The 25,774-nt window shown below is 44.3% G+C and overlaps 1 protein-coding gene across 2 annotated transcripts in view; it reads right to left on the bottom strand.

Annotated features, from left to right (window-relative positions):
* Thsd4 (thrombospondin type 1 domain containing 4) overlaps positions 1-25,774 on the bottom strand; it is a 694,201-nt gene that overhangs the window by 81,052 nt on the left and 587,375 nt on the right. The window lies entirely within an intron of this gene.

The raw sequence follows: 25,774 nt of genomic DNA, 5'->3' as shown, positions 1-25,774 counted from the left end.
CTGCCCTTGTCACATCCTGAAATTAACAGTGAGTTAACATCAGAGTTTATCCAGTCTCCAAACAAGCCTATTTCTAAGCATGCAGAGCCACAGCGGGACATCTGAGATGTTTGTATCGCTTTTCAGAAGAAGTTATGACTTCACTCTCATTGGTTTAGCGACTCCTCTTCCGTAAGTGATCATTCTTTGCTCAACTGGACGTTTTATAGACTTATAATTCCAGAAGATTAGAACTTGTAAATAGAGTTTAACTACTTAAGAGGTAATTCTAAGCATTAAATATCATCGAGCTCAGCATTTCCCAACAATCTTCAGTGGAATATGAGACTAGGTACACAGCAGGATTCTTTACTGCCAGGACCACAGCCAGCAAGCCTTGTCTGCAAGCACATGGGAGTGGTACTCTCCTGCTGCTTCCCTGAGAATGCCCGCAGATGTCAGAGGCTCCTCTTTGACCTGGGGCTACTCCGCATCCTTTCCACTCCACCCTCCAGCAAAGCGCAGAAGAAGAGATGGAAGGTTGACCAGTTGGAGCATTAGGTTTTTAACGTGAACCAAGTCCACCATGGCTAATTCCTGACCTCTTGCTCCGTGTGTTCCACAGTGCTGAGTCTTAGGCCAAAGTCTTTCGTAGGATGAGCTGGAAGTATGATCCTAGCGAGATGAGCACATTATCTCTGTGTTTCTCAAAAGACACAGCAGTAATTCAGTTAGGAATAATGGACTCATTGAAATCAGACTCCATACACGCTCACTTGTATGTGTTTATCTGCTCATGTCTCTCTCTCTCTCTTTTTTTAAAATCAGTTTGTGCCTGGTTTTTCTGGAACACTCATTTGTATATATTAATGTCCTGGTATTTTGTTACTCTTAAAGTAATTATATGGGAAACTGGCCCAATGGAGGTTCTGGCCACTTGAATCAAGAATATACATGTGATTACTTGTTACTTTTGGTCAATGTCCCAGCTGGGGTTTTTGATAACTCTCCTGGAGAGGTTGAACATTCTAGCCCAGCCACAGTGCTGTGTGCCACCTGGACAGCTTGCTGTGGGGGAATTTTGACCCATGCTTTGTTTTCACTGCCCTGTGGACGTGCTACACCAAAACTTCAGGCGTTCTCCACGTCCAGTCACCTGGTGTCCACCTGAGCCTCCTAGCAATCCTATCCCTAGGAATCCCCAGAGCAAGGCAGCCAAAATGCGAGGCTGGGGAGGGACTGTCAATCTTCCATCCTGTAAAAGCCAATTCTTCCCAGAGGAGGAGAGGCATGTCTCAACTTGTCATCAGCAAAAGGCCATATGCTAGGAGACAACTGCATGTTGGTCTCTCTACCAGAAGGAAATGGCACAGTTTAATGCTTTCATGGCTCCATTTCATAGATGAATGAGATAAAGCACTCAGAGCAAGACCATGCAGCCAGGAAGGAAAGACCCCCAAACTCTAGCTCTGAGTATATCCAATGTCTATCCTCCTTTCTGCCAGACAAACTGCCCTTTAATGGATTCCAGACAGGGGACAGACAAGCATGACCTGCCCACAATGGGGAGTGGGACAGGTTGACGTGTGTTTTCCAGTTACCTCCTAAAACTTCCTGGATTAAAGCGGCATAAATTTATTGTTGTATAGTTCTGAGGTCAGAAGTCTAAAATGAATTTGGCTGGGTGAAAATGTTGGCAGGGCTGTGTTCCTATATAGAGGATTTTGAGGAGGAACCATTCCCTTGCCTTTTCCAGAATCTAGAACTGTCTTCCTTGCATTGCTTGGATTTTTGTCCCTTCCTACATACATCATGGAAGCCAGCTGAGCAGCCTCTTGCAAGCTATCTCCGATGCTATCTTTTCTGTCTTCCTCTCCCACAAACCTTGTGGTTCTGATAGACAAATCTGGAGAATCCTAAATGATCTTCCTACCACAAGGTCTTCATTGGGAAGTTGAATTTCATCTGTTACTCTTCCTTTGCAGGAAAGCCCATCTGGTCCTAGATTCTGTGATGGGAACACTGGGAGACCATTAATCTGTCTGCCACAGGGATTTGGTAGGACTCAGTCTTTCTTGCTATTGTACTTGAAGCTGGTTGATGGTGGCACTCCCCATTCCTCACTCTGGAGAATGTATTAATCCCTGACTCTCATAAACAACTATGGGAAAGTCCAAAATAAGACCAGCACCATCCCAGGGGTAAGGAACAGGGGCTGCCACTCCATGTTCTAGAGAACCATCTTCTCAGCAAGGATTCTGTGTTCATGCATGGTGACCTCAAAGGGTCCAAGAACAAGCAATAGGCCACTTTCACCAAGTAGTCTTGAAAAATGTAAGGTTTCTTGGGCTGGAGAGATGGCTTAGTGGTTAAGGTGCTTGCTTGAAAAGCCAAAGGACCCAGGTTCGATTGTCCAAGACCCATGTAAGCCAGATGCACAAGGTGGCGCATGCATCTGGAGTTTGTTTGCAGTGGCTGAAGACCCTGGCATGCCCATTCTCTCTTTCTCTATCTGCCTCTTTCTTTCTCTCCCAAATAAATAAAATAGATAATTTTTTTTAAATGTAAGGTTCTTACACAAATATGCAAGTACTCATGTAGCGTGAGCTTCTGCATCCACAAGTACATATACCACACGCATATGCCATATGTCACACACACACACACACACACACACACACACCCCAAAACTCCCAAAGTTTATTTTACATGTGGCATCAGCTTTATACAATATATCTCACAGAATTCCCTCGCCTTTTCCATTACCCCACTGTATATGTGAAGAGAAGGAATTTCACAGGGCTCAAAGAACAGCGACTTAGAACACAGAGCTGCTAAGTAGTAAAGAGTTGAAGGCCCCATGTGGGGGTCCATATGTGGGGCTCCCACCACTCTCCTTCAGGGACGTTGTTTCCAGAGCTCCCCAAGGAGCCAGGTCATGTCCTTTGAAGCAGGAAGGCCACACCAATCTGACCGGACACATCTAAACGGATAGACCCTGAATATCAAAACAGTGTTTGAAGGTTTAAAAACACTCTAGAGGGCTGGAAGAGATGGCTCAGCAGTTAAGGCACTTGCCTGCAAAGTCTAACAACTCAGGTTCGATTCCCCGGTACCCATGCACTACCAGATGTACATAGTGGCAAATGTACCTGGAGTTCATTTGCAATGGCAAGAGGCCCTGGTGCGTCCATTCTTTCTTGCTCTCCCTCTTTCCCTGTACCCCCCCAAAATATAAATACAATAAATAAATTAAAAAACACTACAGAAATTTCTATTAGGATTATTATTTACTGGTCACATTTTAGTCAAACGTTATCTAGTAGAGATTCATCGAGGAGGAATTTGAAGAGCTGTGTAGGTCCTTGTGAGCAGAGTTTCTGAGTGTAGAACTTCTGACCTTGCCTGGTAGCTGAAGGTAGATCTAAGAATCTTATGTACTTCACCCAACAGAACTGCATGCATGATTCTGGAATATCTGTCACAACTGGGAGTGGAAATGTTGAAGTGTGTGTGTGTGTGTGTGTGTGTGTGAGGGGGGGGGAGAAAGAGAGAGAGAGAGAGAGAGAGAGAGAGAGAGGCAGGGGATGATTATTCCAAGATGTTAACATTTTGCTCTCAAAAATAGTTTTTTTTTAAAAAAATTATAGGCAGCCCACAAGAAGAAAAAAAATGCCCTGAGGTTATAAACAGGTAACTTAACAGAAGAGAGGTATTTTTAATTATGAAGGTTTTAATTTTCCTTTCCCTCCTTCATTATTTCTGCTAATAAGCTTGTCACCGGAGCCTGGAACTGATTATAAAAGTTCAGGGAAAGAGTTTATGACTTGGAATGACAGTTTTACACGTTCGTGTTTTACTTTTTAGTTTTATGAATCAAATGCAATGTGGAGTCTCTTTAGAAATTAGGACGCAATTCAGAATATTACCTCAGCATTACTTCATGCAGGTATGTAAATGTGCTCATCTTGAGGGTGAAGTCTGGGTCCCTGTGATGACTAATCCCACTCAAGCCCTTCAAGGCAGAAAGGAGAAAGTTCTTTGCAACCTGTGGGAACTCTGAGAAAGTTAAGGGAAGAGTTTTGGATAGGGTTAAGACAGAAGCCTGGATTGTAAGGGCTTCCCATTGCCCGCAAATCAGAGTCAAGAGCAATATCTTTATTCTATGCAGAGCATCCACTTGGAAACAAAGGGTAATTATGAAGAAATGAGAAAACACAAGTTTGTGCTCAAAGGAGCTTTTATAAAAAAATTAAAATGGAAGGTAGACCAGTTATAATGTACAATGTATAAGAATATATGTTAACAAAACAGAAATGAAAACAAAAACAGAGGACTTAACTGTGGCCTAAAACAGGCTCAGCTCCTAACAGACTCAATAACTATGTGCTGAATGAAAGAATAAAAGAGTGACTGGGAGAATATGTATTTACATTCAAGTGTAATTTTCATTTGTGATTCGCAAATATTCATACTCGAACATCTCCAATAATCTAGCAGTCAATACCAAACATCTCTAACAATCAATACAGATAAATTTATGAGATGCTGTTTTTTTTTTTTTTTTTTTGTCTGTTTGTTTTTGAGGTAGGGTCTTACTCTGGCCCAGGCTGACCTAGAATTCACTATGCAGTCTCAGGCTGGCCTTGAATTTACAGCAGATCCTCCTACCTCCTACCTCTGCCTCCTGAGTGCTGGGATCAAAGGCATGCGCTGCCACACTCAGCTTCACTTTTTCTTATGTCTGTTTCCTTAAACTAGAAAATACTGTCAGGAGATAGCAAAGATACTCTGGTTATGGTCTTTTAGACCAAACAGCCAAGATTCTACTACTTAAAAAAGAGAGAGAGAGAGAGAGAAAGCTAACTAGTATTATTTTCCCCATTCAATAAAATTCTGATTTAAAAGCAGCTGAACATTAAGAGGTAGACTAAAGAGTCCCAAAGAACAAGCAATTAAAGCAGGTGCACACGTGACCACACGGTGAGAAGTCAGTCATTTAGTTTTTATTCTCTTAAGATATAAGAGCCACTGATTAGCTTGGTTCTGAGAGTTGTCTATGAAACTCTATCCAACTACATATTGGAGGGAAGACAAGAGCATCTACCTTTGGTGCCTCGTAACAGGCATGGTATGTTGCTATCCACCGCCTTGGATACTGCGCATCTGTGTGCTGGTAGAATTTCCCTTTTAGATGGTCAATTAGTGAATGGTGAGCTTCCCATCACCTTTAGCCCAGTTTCAGATCTACCAGTCATTGTTTTAGTGCAGGGGATGGCAAGCCATCATTAACGATCTAATATTGTGTGCTGACTGTTTTTGTCCATAGCTTTACTGGACTTTTGCCTTATAACCCAAGAGCTGAGCAGACTGTTATGTCCCACAGAGCCATGAACCTTCCATAGCTGGCCCATTTCAGAGGAAGTGAAGCCTATATGGGAACCTTTTCTCCCCGGAGACTGAAACACAGGGTACCCCAGGACCACCACTACAGCCTCTCAACCGATGCCGCCACCGCACCAGTGGCAATGTGCTTGTGAGAAAAGGCCATGCTCTCGCTCTGCTTAGCTGCATTCTGTTCTAAGTTCAGGCTTACTTCTGAAGGATAGACCAATAAAAGGGTAAAGGCGGGGTGTGCTCTGGCAATATCCATGCATAGGCACCCCTACATATAGTTAGTGCATGTGGCTTATGTGGGTACTGGGGACTCAAACTAGGGTCCTTAGGCTCTGCAGGCAAGCACCTTCACCACTGAGCCATCTCCCCAGCCCTGTCTTTTACTTTTTATTTATTGCTGTATCAGATCCAGCTCTGGGTCACTTAGGAGACAGGGAGAACATGTCCCCTACTTTCTGGGCTTACCTCAGCCCCTGGAATTGTACAGACTCACAGGCAATAAAATCTGATCCTAATGGCACAGATAGAATCCCTTAAACATTTAATATCAACAAAAGTTTTTAATCATTTGGGTTAAAGAGTAAAAGTGTATATATAATGGGCATATTTTCATTTCAGAGGATAAAATTCTGTGGATGGATGGTCACAGAACCATGAGAATGCATTTAATGTCATGGAACTGCATATTTAAATGTGTGAGGGTGATACATTTTATATTAAGAATATTTTGCCATATGTGTTTAGGAAGTCCACATTAGGAGGAGCTGGGTGAAGGGTATATAGAAGTGACTTTCTATATTACCTTTGCAACTCTTCATTAAATCAAGCATTACTTAGAAATAGTTTTAATAAGTATGCATATTTCCACTTATTTAGAATAGTGTTTCTTGAAGTGTAGTCTCTGAGAGCCCTTCAGGGATCGGTGAGCACAATATTACCATTCTCCCAAGGAAGTAACATGCTGGAGTTATAGTTCAGTATCACTAAATCTGACCAAGAGGAAACTCTTAGAGAACAACACGGATTAGTATTCAAATACTGGTCTCAAAAAACTTTAAAGTAATATTAACAAAGAAAAAAAGCCCAACAGAGTCTAAACAAGTTTCACAGTAAAAATGACACTATGTCAAGTGATATTTATATTATATGATTTCTTTAAATTTTTTTTTTTTACTTTAGAGAGACGGCGAGAGAGAGAGAGAGAGAGAGAGAGAGAGAGAGAGAGAGAGAGAGAGAGAGAGACAGAGAGAGAATTGGTGGGCCAGGGCCTCAGCCACTGAACTCGAACTCCAGATGCTAGCACCACCTAGTGGGCATGTGAGACCTTGTGCTTGCCTTGCCTTTGTGTGTCTGACTTACTTGGGATCTGGAGAGTTGAACATGGGTCTTCAGGCTTCGCAGGCAAGCACCTTAACCACTAAGATTTCTACATGCAATTCTAGACTACTGCATCTGCAACTGTCCATGAAAAAGGCAGCTTGAAAACAAACAAACAAACAGTTTCAGGGCTGGGGAGATGGCTCATCAGGTAAGAGTGCTTTCTGCAAGCACGGGAGTCTGAGGCCATCTGAGTTAGACTTCTCAGCACCCACATAAAGAGCTGGCCATGGCCACACATGCCGGTAACCCCAGTCCTGTGGGAAGTGGAGACCAGAGAATCCTTGCACAGATGGCAGCTGCAAGTTCAGAGGAGACTCCATTTGGAGGAGATATGCCAATGAGTGATGCAGGGAGGCCCCAGAGATTCTTCTCTGGACTCTATGCACAGAGGCCACGGGCATCTATACACACATGTGCATATACCACACACTACAACACACACACATGCACAAGAAAACATGATAAATTAATAGCCACAGAAGTTTTTTACTTTTTTTTTTTTTATTTGAGGCAAACCCAACACACTAGCCTTTTTATAAAAAATGCAAGAGAGCAAGAGAGAGAGAGAGAGAGAGAGAGAGAATTGTTGCACCAGGGCCTCCAGCCACTGTCATTGAACTCCAGACGTGGGTGCCACCTTGTGCGCATGTGTGACCTTGTGTGCTGCGTTACTTTGTACGTCTGGCTTACATGGGACCTGGAGGGTCAAACATGGGTGCTTAGGCTTCACAGGCGAGTGCCGTAACTGCTAAGCCATCTCTTCAGCCCGCAGAAGTTTAAAAAATTCTTTTTTTTTTTTTTTTTTTTTTTTTGAGGTAGGGTCTCACTTTAGCTCAGGCTGACCTGGAATTCTCTATGTAGTCTCAGAGTGGCCTTGAACTCACAGTGATCCCTCTACCTCTGCCTCCCGAGAGCTGGGATTAAAGGCGTGCGCTAAAAAATTCTTTAAAGTAATGTCTTACAAAAAAGATTCTGGGGCTATATTTTCTTTTATTGGTGAGTTTGTATCCAAATATAAAGGAAGAGAACATTATATAGACCTTTCCCAGAGCATATAAAAACTGGAAATCTCAAGAGAGGTGGCCAAAATGAAAGGACCAATGTTAAAAATGTAGATTTTAAAAAACCTTGACTAAGGAACTAGCAACCTGAATTCCACGTAGCAGTAAAGGAATCACTGAGAAAGATCAGGCCGTGTGGAGTCCAGGAGGGCAAGGATGATTTAATACAGGAAAATGCTAAGGAAGAAATTACATAGAGGTCAAAATGGCATTTAAAATTCATCTTGGCAGAAAAATTTGCAAAATTAGAAACATATTTGCTCAATTATATATTTTCTTTTAAAATTTTGACAGAAAGAGAGAGAGAGAGAGGGAGAGGGAGAGGGAGAGGGAGAGGGAGAATGGGTATGCTAGGGCTTCCAGCAAATGAACTCCAGACGTGTGTAACTCCTTGTGCATCTGGCTAATGTGGGTCTTAAGGACCCAGGTTCAAATCTCCAGGACCCACATAAGCCAGATGCACAAGGTGGTTCATGCATCTAGAGTTCATTTGCAGTGGCTAGAAGTCTTGGCACACCCATTCTATCTCTATCTGCCTTTCTCTCTGTCTCAAATAAGCAAATACTTTTTACTTTATCCATTTATTTGAGAGTGACAGACACAGAGAGAAAGAGGCAGATAGAGAGAGAATGGGCGCGCCAGGGCCTCCAGCCACTGCAAATGAACTCTAGACGCGTGCGCCCCCTTGTGCATCTGGCTAACGTGGGATCTGGGGAACCGAGGCCTTGAACTGGGGTCCGTAGGCTTCATAGGCAAGCTTTTAACCGCTAAGCCATCTCTCCAGCCCTAAATTTTTTTTTTTAAAGCACTTCTTGTGCAAGCATGAGGGCTGGAGGAGGCCTTTAGAGAATGCCTGAGTTTGATCCCCAGGACCCACATAAACAGCTGGCCCTGACCATGCACATCTCCCCACCCTCCACTCTAGTGGGGAGCAGAGAGAGAGGATTGCTGTGGCTGGAAAAGCATCAATATCATCATCATCATCATCATTAAAATTCAGCAAGCTCTGGGATTAGGAATAGACTCTGGCTCAAGAAAGAAGAGGCGGAAGATTGATGGCGGGGACACCTGATGTTTCCCTCCACCCATCACAAGAGAGCATACCCCGCCACAGGCAAGTGCATGCACATGCATGCACCATACCCCCATCCCACCCCACATGCACACAGTAAGGTCAACTTATTTATATTTTTTTTTAAATATTTTTTGTCATTTTTATTTCTTTATTTGAGAGTTACAGAGAGAGAGGGAAAGAAAGAGACAGATAGAAAGGGAATGGGCGCGCCAGGGCTTCCAGCCACTGCAAACGAACTCCAGATGAATGTGCCCCCTTGTGCATCTGGCCAACGTGGGTCCTGGGGAACCGAGCCTCGAACCGGGGTCCTTAGGCTTCACAGGCGAGCGCTTAACCGCTAAGCCATCTCTCCAGCCCTCAACTTATTTTTAAAGTAAACAGGCTCATGAAGACATGGGTTGGAGACATGTCTCCAGCAGGAGGGGTCTGGGTCATAGGGGCTTTTTGTTGAGCACTCCTATGGTCCATGCCTGCAACCCCGATAAGCTCACAGTAGAAATGGCATCACTCTCTGGATTCTGGGGTGCAGGCGAGCATTTTAAAGAACACAGCAGGATAGAAAGTCAGATTTTAAAGTGAAAGTACCACTTCTAAACACCTAACCCTCCTTGAGCTGGTTGTCCCTGTGACCATCTTGTTCTACCTCAAGCCAATGGCCTGCATTTGAGACACTACACCTACTAGCTTCAATTCAAATAGCTATTTGATTATTTACCTATTTGAGAGAAAGGGGCAGAGAGGAAGAATGAGCACGCCAGGGCCTCCAGCCACTGAAAACAAACACCAGATGCATGCACCACCTTGTGCATCTGGCTTATGTGGGTCCTGGGGAATCGAACCTGTGTCCTTTGGCTTTGCAGGCAAGCACCTTAACCGCTAAGTCATCTCTCCAGCTTCCAAATAGCTCTTGATCTGGCTCACTGCCAAGTGTAAAGGCATGCAATGAAAATTTTTGATTTCACTACTGGCTTGAGATTGTTGGTTAAAAAAAAAAAAGGTCTTTGGATTTTGAAAGGTATTTATTGTCCAGACATAGTCTCAAATCACAAATATTTGGATCTATAAACATAAAGTTCTGGCCTCGTTTGCATAATAGTAACAATGAAAATCACATCTGATACTTGTTGAATAAATCTTGTTCTAATCACTATCTCATCCTAAGTGCTTTATCAGTATTTTCTTCCCAATACAGATAAGTAAAATGGCAGATAAAGAGGTCAAGTGACCAAGTGACGATCACAGAATATACTTGGATAACACACATGCTGAGCTTCCATAAGTCCACATGTATTGAATGTTTGCAGCTTTATCACCTGGGCCTTTTTATCAATGAAACTGGATGTCACTAAATTTTTCTTCAAATTTCATGTCTGTCTCGGCCAGGCACATTTTGTATGTAAAGGAGAGTCTGATAACAATAGGAACTATTCATTTGGAAGAAATAGCAGGTCAGTTGGTTAGATTTTTTTAAATTATTTTTTTGGTTAATTTTTTTTTTTTTTTTGTTTTTGTTTTTCGAGGTAGGGTCTCACTTTAGCTCAGGCTGACCTGGAATTCTCTATGTACTCTCAGGATGGCCTTGAACTCACGGCGATCCTCCTACCTCTGCGTCCTGAGTGCTGGGATTAAAGGCATGTGCCACCACGCCCGGCTAGATTTTTTTTAATGAACCAAATTTTCATCCCACTAATAAACAACTATCTTAAAGGTTAATTGGTCATCTTGTAGCAATGTGAGAAACAGCTAGTGTGTGACTTGTTCTGGCTAGTAAAAAAATATAGGTATTTGACTGAAAGCACAGGTACAGGTTAGGATGGGACCAGACATCTGCTGAGAACTGGGTGGTAGGATCATTTCCCTCCCAGTGTGAAGGTCTCAATGCTCTTTAGCTTTGGCGTCCCAAGTACTCACCAATGAGGAAGGAGGGATGGGGCTGGATTCTAAAATACTGCTTCAAAGACAAAGGAAGATCTTAGAGCCTCTCTCTAATGTCACTTGAATTTTCCTTTATGTATTTAAATATATTTATGTATTTGAGAGAGAGAGAGAGAGGGAGATAGAGAGAGGGAATGGGTGTGCCAGGGCCTCCAGCCACTGCAAATGAACTCCAGATGCAAGCGCCACCTTGTGCATCTGGCTTAGGTGGGTACTGGGGAATCGAACCTCCGTTCTTTGGCTTCACAGGCAAGCGCCTTGACCACTAAGCCATCTCTCCAGCCCTCCTTCTACATATTATCTACTCAACTCCTGAAATGACTAACTTCTTCTCGTACTTGTTTTTGCTCCAGACCAAGGACGCCAAGCTCAGCTCATCATGAACGCAGCAGGACCCTGAGCTCTCCCCCATTCTTCTGTGGAAAGTCGCTTAACTTATAGTCACTGATTCAAAATACACTTCACAGATGTGGGCTTTCAGTGAAGCGGAAGCATAGTACTTGGACTCACTAGGCCCAGGAAGCTCCCAGTATTTTTGTTGCCTAGTCACCTCTCCTCCCTCACTCTTTTCTTTTTATTTTTTTGGTTTTTCAAGGTAGGGTTTCACTGTAGCCCAGGCTGACCTGGAATTCACTGGAATTCTCAGGGTGGCCTCGAACTCACGGTTTAAGTTCTAAGTTCTATGTGCCTCCTAAGTGCTGGGATTAAAGGCGTGAGCCACCACGCAAAGCTCCTCCCTCAGACTCTTGGCATGACCCTAGCCTTTCTGTCCCCAAGTTACCATTACCTTCCTCCCCGCCGCTGCTAAATCGTTACAGAGTAGGTCTGATGCTATTGTGCTCCAGCCACTGGCTTCCCGATGGAAAGATTTGATCCACAAGATGGAGTCGGGAATGAAAATTCATCCACAGTCTGAGGTCTGGTTATGCTGTCCTCTTTGAGACATGACTGGTGCTGCAATCTGGCCCTCAAGATTTGAATTCTCCTGGCTCTGCCTCCCATGGTCATAGGTACCCTGGGCTTACCACTGCATGCACCACTTTGTACTCAGCTTTACATGGGTGCTGGGGAACTGAACCCCAGCCAGCTTGGCAAACAAATTTATTTAACCAGTCCCTGTAGGTGTCACTTCTATGCAGTCAACTATATTTACGGAATGTGGTTTAAACCTTAGGTATCTGTTCTCGGGGCTTAACTCGCATTAGTTTTCTCAAATGGTAGCTCAAAGGTCTACCACATTGCAGAAAAGCAGACTTTGCTTCAAAACATGAAGGCTGGGCTGGAGAGTTGGCTTAGCAGTTCAGGTGCTTGCCTGCAAAGCCTAAGGACCCATGTTCTACTCTCCAGATCCCACGTATGCCAGACACACAAAGGTGAGGCAAGTGTAAGGTCACACATACCCACTAGGTGGCGAAAATGTGTGGGGTTTGACCACAGTGGCTGAGGTCCTGGTGTGCCAATTCTCTCTGTCTCTCTGTTTCTCGCTCTCTCTAAAAACAAAATAAAAATATATATAGTTTTTTAAAAAATGCAGGCTGAGGCACACTGGCAGGTGGGTTATGGGATGGATTGATTTTAAGGTTAGCACGATCACCACTAGACTCTATTTCCCTAACACGGGTAGAAACCCTGGGGAGTGACTGGCAGCTTGCTAAAGATGCTGTCTGGAAACGCTGATGCCTAGAGAAGGGTGGGAAACAATGTTCTTCCCCAAGGTGTCAAATCACTTCCATAAGAAACACAGAAAAACAGTCAGCTGGCTCTGCAGCCGTTTTCAGCCTTGAAGGAGAGCAGCCCTACAGGTACAGAAAAGAGTATGTGGGTGTTTTGCATATTCCCCAGACAGACAATACAATTCAAAGCAAAAAAACAGGCCACAGTTTAAATTCGCTATAGAACAAATATAAACAGGCAATCATTTCCAGGGTAGCTAGGTGTTAACTAAACAAGCAGAACATGTGAAATGACAATGAGTTTAAAGAGTGGGGGAGGCAAGTTAACTTCCTTTCGTTCCAGCATTTCTAAAAGCTGCTCAAGGCAGAGGGCTCATGAGGAGAGCAAACAGGCGGGCTGTAAACAGATGTAAGGACATCCGAGCCCTCCTAAATCAAAGGAGGGACACTGTCAGACTCCAGGTGGAAAGTATGTAATGCAAAATTAAGTCCAGGAGTGCTAAAACAAACAAGAGAGTCAGGCCAAAGCACAGCAGGAGGGCATAGTCTCTTTGGCATGGAATCCTTGTTTTGCAAAGATCGGGCTTTGGACCGGAATCATAGAAGCTTATGTTGAAGACAAGGTAAGAAAAGAGTCCAAATGGAAAAAGAGTTACTCCAACATCACCTGGCTCCTCTTCTAGCTGCATGCAGACCATCCAGCTAAGAGTCAGGACCTCGCTTGGAGGTGTTTGTAGTTTGACTGGTTCCCGGGGCCTATCATGATCTGTCACAGGTAAGCTGGAGGGTCACACAGTCTAGCTCAGCAACTTGCTCTGATGCTTGAGGGAAAAGCCCATTTTATTGCAGCTACTTAAATACTTTTGCAAGAACATACTTTCTGAAATTCTGGGAAGGATGGGGAGAAACTGGAACAGTAGTCAGGGCTTGGGAAGGGGAGAGAGCCCACCACTTAGAAGCAGTTTGGCAACCCCACAGGAAGTAAAGATATAGGATTACCCAGAAATTTCAACTCCAAGGTATATATCCCGAAGAACTGAAAGTTGGGACTTAAACACTGGTACAATGTTCATAGCACCACTGTTCCCAATAGTCCAAGAAGGAGACAGCCTGAGTGCTCAGCAACAGATGGACGCATAAGCAAGAGATCATTACGCTAAGTCAAATGAGGCAGGCACAAAAGGACAAATATGTCTTTTCTCTTGTATGGAGAAAAGCCAAACTCATGATAGTGGAAAAGAAGCTCCCTTCCAGTGCCTGGAGGAGGTGGGATGGTGGAAGGAGGGGGTCGTTGTTTCGAGGACATAGCTTTAGGGATAAAAGAGAGTTGAGGAAACTGGAAATCGTGGTGATGGTCACAGGGCATTATGACTGGACTTCATGCTGTTGAATGCACTTGAAAGCGTTCAAATGGGGAATGTATGTTTAGACAGATCTATGCAACAAGAAGAAAATACACTGGAAGTTTTATTTATTTATCTATTTTTATTTGACAGAAAAAGAGGGAGGGAGAGAGAGAGAGAGAGAGAGAGAATGGGTATGCCAGGGCCTCCTGCCACTGCAAACCTGGGAAATCGAACCTGAGTCCTTTGGCTTTGCAGGCGATCACCTAAACCACTAAGCCATAAGCCATCCCTCCAGCCATACACTGGAAATTCTATGTCTCAGACATGTTCTACTCACAGGGAGATGGCTTGGACAAGCATGAGGGCCAGAGGTCAGATTGCCAGCACTCACTTAAATGATGGATGGGCTTGGTGGCCAGCCTGTAATCCCAGTGCTCAGGAGTCAGAGACAGGAGGCCCCTGGGACATGGCTAGCTAGACTAACCAAATCAGCAAGCTCTGGGTTCAAGTGAGGGACCGTGCCTCAGTAAGTAAGACGCCAACCCCTGGCCTCTACATGCACGTACTTACATGTGTGTGTTTACCTGCACATCAACCCCAGCCACTCTCATGCACATCACACACACACACACACACACACACACATTCTACTTCTTTCGAGAGCTAAATGATTTTTTTTTAAGTATTTTATTTATTTATTTGAAAGAGGGAAAGAGAGAGAAAGGGTCAGATAGCAGCTAGAGAGGGAGAATGGTTGCACCACAGCCTTCAGCCAATGCAAACAGACTCCAGATGCATGTGCCACCTTATGCATCCGGCATACGTGGGTACTGGGGAATCAAACCTGGGTCCTTAGGCTTCACAGGCAACTGCCTTAACCACTGAGCAATCTCTCCAGTTCCCTCCCACTTTTAAAAATTTTATTTATTTGCAAGCTGAGCAGGGGGGGGGGGGAGGTGGGTGGGGTGAGAATGGGTATACCAGGACCCAGTGCACTGCAAGCAAACTGTAGACACATGCACCACTTTGTGCATGTGGCTTTATGTGGGTCCTGGGGAGTTGATCCCAGGCCTTCAGGCTTTGCAATCCAGTGCCTTTAACTCCCCAGTTCTAGCTGACATGTCTGCCAAGGTCCACGATGGAAGTCTGGTGACCAGGGCAAGGACATCATCGGATTTGGCCCCCAGACTCACAAAGTGAGGGTGGGGCTCTCAATTTTTTTTTTAAATTATTTATTTATTTATTTGAGAGCGACAGACACAGAGAGAAAGACAGATAGAGGGAGAGAGAGAGAGAATGGGCGCACCAGGGCCTCCAGCCACTGCAAACGAACTCCAGATGTGTGCGCCCCCTTGTGCATCTGGCTAACGTGGGACCTGGGGAACCGAGCCTCAAACCGGGGTCCTTAGGCTTCACAGGCAAGCACTTAACCGCTATGCCATCTCTCCAGCCCCGGGGCTCTTAATTTCTGTGAAGTGTATGGGGTGATAAGGATAAGGACGGAGCGACGGGATGGGCGAGAAGGCTGCAGGGGACCAAGTGGAGTTGGTCTGTCTTCTGGTGGTGTGGGGAGGAGGAGGCACGGACTGTGCTGTGCTTCTCTTGCAGAAGGCCATGGCCACATATGTGGGATGTAGGTCATGACCTGGCCTGAAGTCCCCATTCCACATGCTGGACCACAGGCAGCTCCCGCAGCCATACTGCTTCAAGCATCCTGAGGGAGGAAACTCAGGTGGTCGCAGTGGTTCCCACCAGCCTGGTGGGCGAGCTGTGAGGACTCAGTGAAGGAAGTGGTGGACCCAGAATTCCAGTGGTCCAGTAACAGCATGACCTCCAAACCATGAGTGAGGTCCAAGACCATAGGCTAAGGGTGTCTGGGTGCAGATCCCCCCAACACAGAGACTGTGCAAACCCAGCATCTTCTACCGCCTTTACTTCTGAAGGCGCACTGCTCAGTGCGGCTCCCTGGCCCACGGCTGGAGAGAAGGAATGTGTAAGGCTGGGCTGTTTGTCATCAAGGAGCGCACAGCCACACAGATAACGGGCCATGAAATATGGCAAGTGCCAGACTGGGGAAATGATCAAAGTCTGACGCGAATCTAAAGAAAAATCTAGCTTTCTCTGCTTCCCCTTTTCTTCTTTTATCCTGCCATGTGTTCGGAAGGGCTCCAAATGCTGGAAGGGCGGGCTGTGGAAAGCACTGGAGGCTGAGGGTTCTATTCCTGGGGCTGCTTCCTAGCTGCTGAGAGCTCGCAACAGAGAGGTCCCTGCTGTATGCATGGAGCCTTGAATGAGGAGGTTTGGGTTCAAGGCTCAGAGTTCAGAAGGACCTGGTCGTCATGTCAATAGCACCTTGGGTATTTATTATAATTTAAAAAACATTTTATTTATTTTCAAGCAGAGAGAGAGAGAGAGAGAGAGAGAGAGAGAGAGAGAGAGGGAGAGAGGGAGAGAGGGAGTTGGGTAGAGAAGACAGAAAGGCTAGGTGTGCCAGGGCTTTTTTTTTTTTAATTTTTATTAACATTTTCCATGATTATAAAATATATCCCATGGTAATTCCCTCCCTCCCCACCCCCACACTTTCCCATTTGAAATTCCATTCTCCATCATATTACCTCCCCATTACAATCATTGTAATTACATATATACAATATCAACCTATTAAGTATCCTCCCCCCTTCCCTTCTCTTCCCTTTATGTCTCCTTTTTAACTTACTGGCCTCTGCTACTAAGTATTTTCCTTCTCACGCAGAAGCCCAATCATCTGTAGCTAGGATCCACATAAGAGAGAGAACATGTGGCGCTTGTGCCAGGGCTTTTTAATATTGCAAACGAACATCTGATGCACGCACCGTCTTTGTGCATCTGGCTTTACATGGGTACTGGGGAGTCAAACCTGGGCCATTAAGCTTTGCACCTTTAAGCACTGAACAGTATCTCCAGCCTGTTTATTAGCACTTTTTTTGGACATACCATTCTGAAACAAATGACACATCGCAGGACCAAAAGAAGACCTCAGAGATGACTAGATATGCAGGGTTTCTCGGCACTGCTGTTGGGGCTGGGCAGGTCTGCTGTGGGAACTGCCCTGGGCATAAGGAATGTTTAACAGTACCCTTGGCTTCTACCCACCAGATGCCAGAGGCACCTGTGGTTCCTCTCCCCTGTTCCAATGGTAATAATAATAATGATAATAAGTCCCTCCAGTCATTCTCAAGGGGATAGGAGGGGGTACAGGATTACCACCGTCCCCACATCCAAGACCTCCTGACATAGGGACATGGTCTGACACCCTGAGAGACCACTGGAACAACATGATGAGCTTGAACAATCCTGACACCCAGGCTGTGCCTCGGGTCAATGACAGCATCCCTGGCGGGGACAAGACTCAAAACCATGTCTCCTGCGATTCCACTGAACAGCCAGGATTAGAAACTGTGAACCGGAGAAATAAGAGAACTATCGGTTATGGGTGCTGTGTGCATGTTACCTCATTTAAATTAACAGCTCGGTGAGCTGGTCATTGTTTCCCTGTCTTACCTATAAGCACCTATCTCAGAAAGGCCAAGGAACTTGTTTAAAAGTGTGCAAGCTAGGGCTGGAGGGATGGCTTAGCAGTTAAGACATTTGCCTGCATCGCCAAAGGACCCTGGTTCGATTTCCCTGTACCCATGTAAGCTAGATGCACAAGGTGGCGTGCACGTCTGCAATTCGTTTGCAGTGGCTGGAGGCCCTGGCATGCCTGTTCTCTCTCTCTCTCCAAAAAAAAAAAAAAACACTTAAAAAAGTGTGCAAGCTAGAGGACCCTAGATCCTTCCCTCTCTCCTTCCCTCCCTCTCCTGTACTTCTCTCCCCTCTACAATCTTCCTTAGATATTCTAAGATATTTATTTTTAAGCATATATATACACATATATTAGTTGTACAAAAACAACGGGTTTCATTACGATATTTTTTTAAGAGCACATAAAAGCACATTAGGGCTGGGGATATGGCTCTGTGGATAAAGTACTTGCCACCGAAGTCCAGGTACCTGGGTTGGATCCTCAGACCCCCATATAAAAAGCTGGAAGTGTAGTCCCAGCACCCAGATGAGCAAGATGGGTGGAGACAGAAGTATTTCCTGGAAGCTGGGAAATTTGTGGTGAGTGCAGTAGCCAATAACAACAGTAGGAGAAAGAGACAGAGATAGATAAGATGATAGATAGATGACAGATAAATAGATGATAGATGGACAGATGGACAGATGACAGATAGATAGCCTCAAATATGGTAGAAGATCAGGACTGACACCTGGAGGTTGTCCGCTGACTTTCACACGTGTACCCCTACATCTCTCTCTCTCTCTCATACACACACATCTCTTTCTCACATCCATACGCACACGGTATATTATATGCATTTTATTCACACTCATCCCCTCTATCCTCTGTTATTCTCCTTTTTCCTCATCTCTAACCTCTTCCCTACTAGTTTCCAACAAAGGCCAACTCCAGTGAGCAGTGCCGGACCGTAAAATGGAAGACCGGGTTGAGACCAGGAGCAAGAGCAGAGCTGCCAATCCAGACCCTGGGGCAGCCGTGCGTCAGCACTCAGACCCCCGAGAAAGCGCTTCCTGAGCAAAACGCGGGAGGCCCACGTGATGCTCCCGCAGGGACTCGCTTTGGTGTCTCTTTGCTCTTCAAGACAGACAGTGCGGTACAGAGATGCATAACTGGGGCAGTGAACTTGAGTCAGGTCTGCTTGTGCTTGTCTAAGAAGAACCCTACACGATTTCACACTTGAACTGCATTGTCCTGGAGGCTTCCAGCAATGCGGAAGAGAAAGCTGCTACCGTTCAACCATTACAAATAAACCTGGAAGGGCTGGAGAGATGGCTCAGCAGTTAAGGTGATTGTGTGCAAAGCCTAATGACCTGGGTTCGATCCCCCGCTAGCTACGTAAAGCCAGATGCACAAAGTAGTGCATGCATCTGCAGTTTATTTGCAGTAGCTGGAGGTCCTGCTGTACCTATTCCTCTCTCTCTCTGTCTGTTTCTTGCTGTCTGTCTCTGCCTGCAAATTAGTAAAAATACAATTAAAAAATCATTTAGGGCTGGAGAGATGGCTTAGCGGTTAAGTGCTTGCCTGTGAAGCCTATAGACCCCGGTTTGAGGCTCAATTTCCCAGGACCCACGTTAGCCAGATGCACAAGGGGCACACGTGTCTGGAGTTCGTTTGCCTCTTTCCCTGTCTGTCACTCTCAAATAAATAAATAAAACTAAACAAAAAAATTTTTAAAAATCATTAAAGAAACCCAAATAAACCTAGAGCCCGATAAATACTGATAAATACTGAATACTTGGGATAAGATACAGAAAACTTTACTAAATTCACTCTCAGGCAGGTGATTGTGTTTAGGTAATTCTTGCATATCTCCAGGCTGGCCTTGAACTCAGGGGTGGTCTTCTATCTCAGCCTCTGCAGTGCCGGGACTAAAGGTGTGGACTACTATGCCTGGCTGTCCATTCCATTTGCCCTGCAAATTCTATTCCTAGGAGTATCTCTTATGGAAATATTTATGTAAGTTTGAAAGAATATATGCAGTCGGCTAGTCGAGGAAGCATTGCTTATTTGAGATCCTTTCTTTAAGTTTTCTTCAATAAGAATTTGCTATTTCTTCCAGAAACAACCTTTCTAGTTATTTTCCTTGGGTTTTCTCATTTGTTCTTTAAACTTAAAAAAAAAAAATGTCTAGTGATCGGTGGTTGTCATTCATTTCATTTTTCAGTTGTAGTGTGATATCTAAACAGCACTCAATAGAGGCATGATTAAATAAATTATATTCATTGTAGAGAAAGTCTGCACCTAAAAATCATGACATAGGGCTGGAGAGACAGTTTAGCGGTTAAAAGGTGCTGGCCTGCAAAGTCTAAGGACCCATGTTCGACTCTCCAGACCTCGTGTAAGCCAAATGCACAAGGTGATGCAAGGTCACACATGTGCACAAGATGGCACACACATCTGGAGTTTGACTGCAGTGGCTACAGGCATGCCAATTTTCTCTCATAAAATAATCATGAAATAGATTTATATGTATTATATGAAAAGATACCTATGCTAAAATAAATATGCATACTGAAAAGGTGTTGTAATAACAAGTTACATTTTTTTCCATTATACAAAGTGTTGTATCATACACACATGATTATTTATCTCTGTCCCATTTAAAGGTAGTATATCAAATGAAGCATTGGCATAAAGAGAAAAATGTTTTAATCTTTATTTTATTTATTTATTTTTATTTATTAGAGAGAAAGAGAGAGAGAGAATGGGTGTATCAGAGCCATTAGCCACTGCAAATGAACTCTGAATGCAAGTACCACCTTGTGAGTCTGGCTTTATGTAGGCACTGGGGAATTGAACCTGTGTTCTTAGGCTTTACAGGCAAGCCATCTCTCCAGCCCTATGAAATGGTAATTTCACCTTTTTGGCTCTGTTGTCTTATATGAGTTGATATTGTTACAATATACATTAAAGAAAATCCTTAGGATTAGTTGTCATACAGGTATAAGACTTCACATTATTTAAATATTTTAACCCTTTCCATATAGAAAGCCACTCACTTAATAAAATTCCTAAATGATTGTTTAGTTCTTGAATTTTTAAGATGTTGATCATCATTACTGTTTAAAACTTATAAGAACATGCTTAAATGTACATATATTGCCAGTTCATGTTTCAAAGCTTACAGATTTTCAGCCGGGCATGGTGGCGCACGCCTTTAATCCCAGCACTCGGGAAGCAGAGGTAGGAGGATCATCGCGATTTCGAGGCCACCCTGAGACTACATAGTGAATTCCAGGTCAGCCTGAGCTAGCGTGAGACCCTACCTCAAAAAAAAAAAAAAAAAAAAAAGAAAAAGAAACAAAACAACAAAAGCTTACAGATCTTCAAATTTTCCTTCCAAGTCTACAACCTGGTGACAACGTAACACACTGGCTGGTAGTACAGGTCCCGAATAATCAATTTCTGCTTGGTTTGCTTTAATGTCTGAGTTCTTAAGAGCTGCATAATGACACCAGTAAACTGAACTGACTAAACTATGCCAAACTTTAATGTTCCTGCTAAAATAATTTTATAACATCTTATTACAAAGAAGTAAGTAATACACACCGTCAATCACTTTAATGATATTTGATTGAATGTTTTTCCTACCAAGAGCAGGAAGGAAAACAATTTATATAGAAAAGGAGAATTCATAGTTTAACACATACAGAGGTTATAAAGTCTTTCTCATTAAAAAAAAAAAAAAAGATTGAGAGGGTTGGAGAGATGGCTTAGTGGTTAAGGCGCTTGCCTGTGAAGCCTAAGGACCCATGTTCAACTCTTCAAATCCCATGTAAGCCAGATGTACAAGGTGATGCAAGTTCACACTCATGCACAAGGTGGCGCATGCATCTGGAGTTCAATTGCAGTGGCTAGAGAGCCTGGCATGCCAGTTCTCTCTCTCTCACTTGATCTTACTCTCTTTCATAAAAAAAAAAAAAAAAAGGCCAGTCTTTTGGGATTGCTTAAAAAAACTAATAATGATTGAGGGATTGACTTGCACCTTAACTAAGGACTCAGGTTCAATTCCCATTTGCAATGGCTAGAGGACCTGGCATGCCCATTCTCACACTCTCTCTGCCTCTTTCTCTTCCTCTCTCTCAAATATAAATAACTAAATATTAAAAAAAAGACTGAGGAGCCAGTTGTGATGATGCACACCTTTAATCCCAGCTCTTGGGAGGCAGAGGTAGAATTGTTGTTCGAGGCCAACCTGAAACTACATAGTAAATTCCAGGTCAGCCTGAGCTAGAGCAAGACCCTACCTTAAAACAAACAAACAAACAAACAAACAAACAAACAAAAAAACAAAAAAAAAAACACAACCACAACAAAAAGACAATAACTGGCTTTAAGGTTCACTTTTTCTTTGCCTGGCATGGTGGTGCACGCCTTTGATCCCAGCACTCAGGAGGCAGAAGTAGGAGGATCTCCATGAGTTCTAGGCCAGCCTGAGACTACATAGTGGATTCCAGGCCAGCCTGAGCTAGAGTGAGACCTTACCTAGAAAATCCAAACCAAAGCAAAACAAAAAAGATCGAGGAATATGGAACTGACTAAATAGCCTAGAGTTTGGAGGACATAAATAATTTCAAATACATACTCTCATTCTTATAGCTCCAGCAGGTTATAACCTGAAGTGAGATGAATAAATAACGTCTTTGTGAAATATGCGCACCGTCAAATGTCACCTTTCTTCAGCACTGTTCAGAGACAAGAGCATTAAGGTGAAGCAGAGGTGGCCTTCCCCCCCAGCTCTGGGTGACCAGGCCTCCACCGAGCTATTGCAGTGTGGAGACCTTCTAACTGAAAAGCAGTGACCTCGGGTTCAGCGAATTATTCTGTCTCAGGGAAATATGGGGGAAAAGAGATAGGAGGGGGCACGTGATGTCTTCCCCTGGCTTTCACACTTGTGCACACGGGGCACACACACCTGCACACACATGTGCATACACTACATATGCGTACACAAACCTTGCAACCTATACACCTTCACGTGCGCGTGCACACACACACTGTAAATGATGCCATTTCTGGAAGTTTGCGTCCATCTCTCCTGAATTCTCCCTCCTCAAGTGTCTGTTCTTGTTCTTTCCTCTCTCCCTGTCCACGTGGCATCATATAACATTGCCACGGGCTCTGCATTTCTCATGCACCCACTGATTTTGTTTTTGCACATAGGAAGTTGAACTTGGTACTTCATGTTTTTCCTCTGCCTCCTCTTCATCTCTCTTATGGGTAGGAAGGATGCTTACTTCATGAAGCGTTGATATTCTTCTAAGCTCTCTGAGGCAAATGAGGAGTAGGTATCGGTTAGTCTGTCTCATAAGTGTCAGGGGCCCTGCTGCGTATCTGTTCCTTCTCCCATTAAGTCTCATGACTATTAATAAAGTCAAGAATAACAGTCCAGCTGGGTGTGGTGGCGCACACCTTTAATCCCAGCACTCGGGAGGCAGAGGTAGGAGGATTGCTGAGAGTTCGAGCTCACCCTGAGACTACAGAGTGAATTGCAGGTCAGCCTGAGCCTGGCAGAGTGAGACCCTACCTTGAACCCCCCCCCCAAAAAAAAGAATAACAGTCCCCAAAGTCTCCTGAGGGTTGTTTCCACCCAGACACTCTGTGGGCATTCACTCAGAATATGTATTTTGTCTTCAGGGAGCCTGAAAATGGCTTATGAAATGGGATGGGTGATAGCCAGGGAAAACTGCCTACAACTGACAGAAAATCTAACAAAAACTGGCATTGTTTGCTGTGCTCTTGAACACACACTCCCACTTCAAATAGCCCCTGAAGAATATTTTCCATTCTAGGAGGCAGGATGTTTATGGAGATGATATCTCGTAAAAGTACAAAAGGAGGAAACACACAAATACACCATTTTTTGATATTAAAAATAACTTACAGACCACTCACCAGGAAACTAGGCTTTCTGCCGCTTCAGTGGCTACTGGGTTTGCCAGAGCCAGTGGTAACAGTTTTCTACTTGAATTGGGTCTGTCTCTAGAGTCCTTTCTCCCCCAGACAAGAAAAGCAAGTGAAGTTAGTTGGGACTGGCTGCATTGGCTAGGTGGAGAAGGGAGAGCTGTAGAATATGGTAGTCTTGGACCTGTGGTTATCATCTAGGGGCCAGGGGGATCCTGAGACTTACAAGTTGCAGAATGAATGCTACGTCAGCTGTGGCAGACATTGGCCACTGCATGGCGAGTGGTCTAAAAGAGGATCTTCGCTTCTGAAGTTGTCCCTGGGTATTGTTTATTTCTTTTTGCTTGCATGTGTATGTGTGTGTGTGTGTGTGTGTGTCTGTGTGGTATGCACACGTATATGTATGTATATATGTGTGTAGGCAGACCTGTGATGTGGATGTGTGCATATACATGTTCACGTGTGTGTGTGTGTGTGTGTGTGTGTGTGTGTGTGTGTGTGCGTGTGGAGACCAGAAGTTGACGTGGCGTGTCTCCCTTTATTACTGTCCATCTCTCAACAAACCCATAACTCACCCAATTCAAAACCAGCTTGCCCTAGGGATCCCCTGTCTCAATCTTTCAAATATTGGGGTTATCGCTGGGCCACCACGCCCTGCATTTATGTGGATGCTAGGAATCTGAACTCAATTCCTAGCAAGTGCTTTCTTGCCTGAGCCATCTCCCTATCCCTTATCTCTTAATGGACTTCCATGCCTGGAGCTGTACTACCTGGGTTCAAATCCCAGCTCCACTTCTTTCTTTCTTCCTTTTTGTCTTTCTACTTTTTCTTTCTTTCTTTTTTTGAGGTAGGGTCTCACGCTAGCCCAGGCTGACCTGGAATTCACTACGTAGTCTCAGCTCACAGTGATCCTCCTACCTCTGCCTCCCAAGTGCTGGGATTAAAGGTGTGCGCCACCATGCCTGGCCCACTTATTTCTTGCTATATGATCTAGGCAAGTGACGCAATCTTCCTACGCTCGTTTTCTCATTTATAAGATGCGGTTGGGAGTAGCTTGTGGGCAGGCGCTAGGGCTGTTGAGAGTGGGTAAGGATTTTATACATGGAGAGTGGGATGAATATTGAGAATATGGCTCAGAGGGCTGGGGCAGGTACCACACTTGCAGTGTGAGTGCTAGGGCCTGAAAACTTTGGATCCCCAGCACCCATGTGAAATGCCAAGTGAGGTGACACACACCTTTCGGCACCCCAGTTCTGGGGGAAGTAGAATGAGGTGGATCCCCGGAGCTCCCTGGCTAGCTAGTTTAGTTGAACACGTGAGTTCAAGGTTCAGTAAGAGATCCTGTCTCAACAGAATGTGAAGAACGACTGAGGGCATTTAACATCAACCCCTGCTTCCACACATGTGTGCACACATACCACACACATACAAACACATATGCACATGCATACCACACGTATACATGTGTCAAAAGAGAAAGGAATGAATGGCCTATGACATGTAAGTTCCTGCTCAACAGATGATCAGCAAAAACAAAGGAAAAAGAATATTGCTGTTCACTGAGTATCTTTGAGAACTGACTTCCATGGATTATCTTGCTTCATCGACTAGTACATGCTTACCAAGATTAGAAATTGATAAAAGCTGGGCTGGAGACATGGCTTAGCAGTTAATGCGCCTGCCTGCAAAACCTAATGTTCCAGGCTCGATTCCCCAGTACCCGCATAAAGCCAGAAACACAAAGTGGCACATGCATTTGGAGTTTGTTTTCAGCAGCTAAAGGCCCTGGTACACCCATTCTCTCTGTGTCTGTCTGTTCTCTCGCGCTCTCTCTCTCTTCTTGCAGATAAATACATAAATACAATATTAAAAAAACCAAATTGGTAAAAGCTAATGTTTATGACTGGCATGCATTAGATGGAATGGAATGCAAATAGCTTGTAAATCCAGAAGAAAGTACCAAGAAAGCTCTCCCTTAAAACATTCTTTTTGGGCTGGAGAGATGGTTTCATGGTTAAGGCGCTTGCCTGCAAAGCCTAAGGACCCAGGTTTGATTATCCAAGTCCCACGTAAGCCAGGTGGACATGGTGGCACATGCGTCCGGAGTTCGTTTGCAGTGGTTAGAGGCCCTGGCGTGTCCATTCTCTCTTTCTCTCTGTCCCTCTCTCTGTCTCTAGTAAATAAATAAATAAATAAATAAAAATAAATCAGACAAAAAGAATTTTCAGGAAAACCGGTGAAAAAAATAGCCTTGCGATACATTGAACATTCAGGACTTGGCCCACAGTGGTTCATAAGCTCCTCACATAAAGGCCTCAGGCAGATGAGAAGGAAGAAGGAATGACTCTTGCTTTAGAGCCCCAGGGAGCCGGTACCCCAAGCCCCCGCTCCCAGGAGAACAAAGCCGGGCAGACCTTGCA

Source organism: Jaculus jaculus, chromosome 10 (assembly GCF_020740685.1).
Source record: "Jaculus jaculus isolate mJacJac1 chromosome 10, mJacJac1.mat.Y.cur, whole genome shotgun sequence".
Lineage (NCBI taxonomy): Eukaryota > Metazoa > Chordata > Mammalia > Rodentia > Dipodidae > Jaculus > Jaculus jaculus.
This window is presented reverse-complemented; position numbering and strand designations above follow the sequence as displayed.